Source organism: Coffea arabica, chromosome 6e, assembly GCF_036785885.1.
Source record: "Coffea arabica cultivar ET-39 chromosome 6e, Coffea Arabica ET-39 HiFi, whole genome shotgun sequence".
Taxonomy (NCBI): Eukaryota; Viridiplantae; Streptophyta; class Magnoliopsida; order Gentianales; family Rubiaceae; genus Coffea; species Coffea arabica.
The window spans coordinates 25,557,971-25,563,605 of record NC_092321.1 but is presented as its reverse complement, the minus strand read 5'-3'; the positions used below and the strand labels follow the sequence as shown (position 1 = coordinate 25,563,605).

Below are 5,635 nucleotides of genomic sequence, written 5' to 3'. Positions count from 1 at the left end.
GGAAAATTTTAAGTCTACTTTACACTCTTTAGAGAAAAATAAGAGATAAGGAGGTAGAAACTTTTTAGAAAATACATTTTCAATCATTTTCATATAAAATTAAAATTTCTTGTATTCTTTATAAAACCTTTTCTAATTTTTCTTCAAAATATATCTTTAAAAAAAATGTAGTAGTTTTATTTATTATTTACAAAATTTAAACTTTTAATTGTACAACATTAAAAGAAAATATGAATTTTATTCGTATGCATTAAATATAAATATTGCCTTTCCAAATTAGTTGCAATGATAATATAGTTGCCTTCTTAGCATATCATTATCCACTTTCTCAAAATACAAATTTGTATATATCTCTGCGACCGCTGGATTATGGTCGATTTTTACTGCATATAAAGAGGAATTTATTTGATTTTCGATTGAAGAAAAAACAATGGTCAATTTTGCTACTGTTTTAATCTAGATTTTGGACTTAAATATAGATTTTCTTGAGTAGATAAATCTCGATCTTTTCTACATAATAATTTTTCATTTATTAATATTAATTAATCAATTAATAAAGCAATGCTATAAGAGTAATTGGTTTGGCCCTCAATCTAAATACATATAGAAACAAATTCTCCTTCTATCTAATTATAAGTGTCATCTTTTCTTTTTGGTCTACTTCAAAATTGTGTCATGTTACCAAAAATAGCAAGTGAATTTTTCTCCTTCTTTCAATGTTATCCTAAAAGCTACTACCCTTATGTATGGGTCCAATAAAGATTTTTGGAAACGATGAATGAGCAGAACTAGCGCATCACCAGTATGCAGCAACTAGATTTGTGTATACTGCACACAATAGGAAATGGGTTGTCACTTTTATTTAAACTAGGCAGTTTTGCCCTGCTCTTCTGTGAGGACTCGTAAAAACTATTATTTTATGCCTAATTTATGGCTTAATAAATTATTTAATTGGATTTTCGCTTCGAGGAATATTTTCTAGTCTTATTAGACCTAAATACATGGTAATATAACTTCGTTATATTTTTAAAATGATTCGTTTCAAAAATTAATTTCCTGGAGTACGTCTAGAAAAAAAAATAGTGAATAGTACTTGGAGATTTTATCCGCGTAGTAACACAATAAGCTTGGAATATTGGAGACTTGTACTATGGTCCTAAAATAGGTAATCTTATGAGTAAATACTCAAGTGATAGTTAGTAGCGCAATCGTTATAAGAATTTATTGGAAGTTTCGCGTTATAGCGTTAAAATTGACGGTACGCGTTTTCACACGCGCGACGTTATTTGAGGGACTTTAGACCCTTATATCGGGACAATTAGGAGTGAATAACACTTACATGAATATAAATGCATTGGAGATTCAGTGCACTAGTGAACCAAACGCGCGAGAAAATCGAGCCGTAATCGCACCAAACGGCCCCTAATGAGAGTTGACTTTTGGGTGAATTTACACCACTTATTTCACCTTCTCTTGGAAGCTAAAGGAAATCAGATTTCTCTCCATCTTCTCTCTCCTCATAGCCGACCAAACACCCTCCTCTCTCTAACTCCATTGCTTCAAAATTTCTGCTCACTAATCTCACTCAAAACCACCCCAAATCATCTCCAAATTCAACCAAACTTGCACCACACCTAGCTTGACACTTGAGGAGCATTTTTAGCTGCAAACAAGGGCTGGAAATCACGGTTTTTCTGGGGTAATAGAGGGCCGAAAATTCTGCTGAACATCAACCCAAAGTAAGTGATGATCCACTCTTGGAAACTTGAAGTTTGGAAGCTATCTTACCTTGTTAAGTTCATGCATGCATTTGGTTAGCTTGATATGGATGTAAAATGTGATAGTGGGCTCTTTGTATTCCCACACTTGGGTTGTTGTTGCTGATTTGAGGATCAATGTTGGATTTAATGGTAGTTTAATGGTTATAATGATGAATTTATGGAGTGTTATTGTTGGGAACTCAAGTAGAGGTCATGACCAGAAATTGCCGAATCTGCCCCTGTTTTGTTCGGCCATGATAAGGCCCATTTTTGGTGATTTATTGGCATGATCCTGATGTGTATATGTTATATTATGTGTGTAGAAATTTTCGTTGGAAAACATTAACGATTGGATGGGCAAATGAATTTATTCATGAACTAGGCATGCTGGAAAATTATTTTCGGGTAAAACTGTCCAGTGGTCGTATTTTGGCCATAACTCTGTCCTCGGGGGTCGAAATCAAGTGCCGTTGGTGGCGTTTGAAACTAGACATTCCTAGCTTTAATTTGAGATAAAATTCACGTTCTGATTCTTTGTGAGTGATCCGAACCAAACGTTTTAAGTTAGCTGTCCTGTCTCTCGGATTTGCTGGAATGGCTTGTTGAGGCAGCAACTTGAGGCTCAATTTTGAGCTGGTTGCTTGCCTAATTTCAGAACATTTCCTTCTGTGAACTTTTAGTCCCATGAATGTATTTTCTAACGCCATAAACCATGCCTCATTCCGAGTTAAATTGATTGAGTTGTGACTAAAACAAGAGGACTGCCCTGTTTTGGAAAAACGTAGTATTTGGACTGATTTGGGGCAAAACTTGGGAATGATTTTATTAATTGAAGTTCTTGATGCTCATCACTTACCAAAGGTATCATGGATGTGTCTTAGACCTTTGTTTCACAAATGAACCATGTTCGGATAGTTTTCTTGGTTAAACGATTTGAAATTGTGAAATGAAAGTCACAAGGCAGATTGCCTTAGAATTTTTCCTGAACTTTGGTTGACTAATTAACTACCTTCCCGACGGTATTTTTCCCTGAAATTTGATAGAGGAATACCTTGCATATAGGAGTAAAATAATGCCAATTTTGGCACCAATTCAAGTTCGTTTCGATACCGAATTAAATTGCTAGTGTTGGAGGTTCAAAACTGGAAATTCTTCTTCAGTCTTGAATCTTCCTCAACTTTGAGCTACCGTATCTCGGTACTCGAAACTCCGATTCTTGATCCGCTTGTTTTGTTATAAACCTCACTTGTAACACTAATTGAGCTGTAAATTTCAGAGGCCGGTTTACAACATGTGAATCGTGCCGAATTTCCAAAGTTGGCCGAAATCCAACTTAATTCTGCCTTGTACGCCGAACCTGTACCTTCAAGCTCATTTTTGAATACCTTCCACTTAGATTCATGGAAAAGTGTCTTTTAAGAACTTTTAGTACTTTCTAAGAGGTTTCCAACGGTACCAAGTTTTATAATTTTGGACCTACTGAGTGCAAGATCTGATTTTTCTAAATTTGACGCGCAAAGCTGAAATTTGCTGATTTCTTAGAAAATGAAAATTTGAAAACTTGTTACTCCTTCTTGATGATAATTGATCACTTTAAACTTGATTTCATGAAGGAAATCAGTTTTTCTTGTGTTAATAAAACCTCACTTTTGAACCTTTATTTTGAGTGGCTAAGGTTCTTGGTTGAGGTATTGACTAGTCCAAATAAGCGTAACTCCTTTCTTGATTAATACGTGATTGTGAGTGAAAAATACTTGTTAATTGCTTCAGGTGCTCAAGCGAGTCTTGAAAAAAATCCCGGAGGGGACAACTAAAGATTTTCTCGCTCAATTACTTTTGAATTGGTGAGTGTCAAGTGCATGACTTGTCGTGTTTACTTGATTTACCTGCTTATATACGTGAATATCACTTGATGAGACGAGTGTGTACTTTATCGCACTCGCTCTCCTTTACTTGAACTTTACTTGTATTAACTTGGTTTTCAAAGTCGATTGAGTGAATCTCGTCGACTAAAATATACCCGTTTTCGTGTGCGTGTCGTGTTGCCATGCATGTCGTGTATGTCGTGCGTGTCTTGTTGTCGGGTGGAGTGAACCTCCTCGACTTATGGGGACGCCCAATTCTCTTAACCAATCTTACAACTCGAGCCGGCATGGGCTTGGTCGTGAAGTTTGATAAACCAAGAGAGTAACAAAACACAACTTGATCTTTTGAGATCTTGTTCGGCATACTCGTGGAGTATCGCCCTTTCCGTGCGTGTTCAAAAATCAAAACTTGATCTCTTGAGATCTCGTGTGGCATACTCGACGAGTATCGCCTTTTTCGTGCGTGTTTGGTTTCGGATCCGAGAGGGTGGAATGTTGGTCGGAGGAAGTAATAAGTGAAGTTTCTACGGATAAAATACCCACCAGGATAACGGAGTGTCATCACGAGGGGGTATCGGATCGAGCCGTGGCGAAGCAAGAGGAAAATAGCTCCTGAGAGCTCCTATATCCTTGAATTGTTTCTGTTTATTTTTCTCGCTCGAATTGTAAATTTCTTGAATATTGGGATTGTTATTTGGACAACGTGCTTGCATGTGTGTTTTCTTGGCCTCACCAGCGTTTCGCTCACCCCGTAGATTTGTTTTCCTTAACAGGAATGGATGGAGTGAAACTCGTTGGAACCCTTTGGATGTACTTTTGTATTAGGGTTTCAATTGTAATTGACTAGACATTTTGGCTATTGTATATATTTGGGAATTGATGTATCTTTTGGATCCTGACGTAAGAATTGGATAACGGATGTATTTTGAACACGTGGTACAAGACTTGGATATTCGTTTATGGAAGCGATTTTTCCTTATTAGACTGGTATAAATTGTTATATATTGTTAAGTTTGAATTGATTTGTCTCGAGTCCTGGCGAGAGCTAGGCAGGCGTTCCGCGGATACCCTTGGGTTCGCCCTTGGGAGAAGTGGGGGCGTCACAGTTGGTATCAGAGCTTAGGCTTTAGATCTTTGTAGTGTATCCTAGGCTTAAAAGTTTAGGATACCGGACTGTGAGACTGGTTTGAAATTTAAGTGACTACTTGTAGGAAAAAAAAAAAATCAGAGTAACTTCGCGTGGCCTCTGCACGGAGTGAGTTTGGGCCAAGACGTGATATGGTCCCAATTATGTGAATATGTATAAAAGACTAAGTACTCTTCTTGTGCGTAAGTTGTGAACTATGAAAGTGGTAAGTGTAAAACCTTTATCATGCTATTTGAGGTAGATAGATATGTACGTCAGGTAGGGATCTTAAACTTTGTTAATTTGCACTTGGGAGCGTACGGCCTGAGTTGTAAATTCTCTTAGTTCTGGATTCTTGTACTTGAGTACTAAATACTTTTTCTGAGAGAATACTTGTGACTTCGAAAGGGGTATAGTCTCGTATATTATAGTGTGAATAAAAATCATAAGTGGTTTTGAGATAAATTCTGATGGCAAAGGTCAGAGCCCGGAGGATTCTTGTATTGGACTTGAGATCTCTATTATGGGAAATGAACGAGAAAAAAAAACTAGACCCTTTTGACTGATATAGTTAGAATTGTCAGGGGTGATGCTAAGTGTTGAGGCCATTATATTTTGCATGACTGTATGGCCTACTTTTGGGGCACTTGTTTGACTTTAGTCTTCTGTGAGTAAAAGTACTTTTGTGGCACCTGTGTACTATATTTTTGCGATCTTCCCTGACTTGCTAATTGTATGGATTGTGACATGTTAATGAATGTAAATTATTATTATTTTCAATGTTTTCGCAATTGGCCCTTGTTTCAAGTATTTTCTCGCGTAATTGATTTATTTCTTGCACTAGGCATACTTAGGTTATGGAAGGGCTAAGAAGGGGTCGAGGC

The 5,635-nt window shown here is 36.9% G+C and overlaps 1 long non-coding RNA gene across 1 annotated transcript; it reads left to right on the top strand.

Annotated features, from left to right (window-relative positions):
• The first annotated feature begins 1,437 nt into the window (after nt 1-1,437).
• On the top strand, nt 1,438-4,643 carry LOC140009602 (uncharacterized). The gene is made up of 2 exons (XR_011817090.1): nt 1,438-1,739; nt 3,531-4,643. It is a non-coding gene; the product is annotated as an uncharacterized lncRNA (long non-coding RNA).
• Nucleotides 4,644-5,635: the final 992 nt, after the last annotated feature.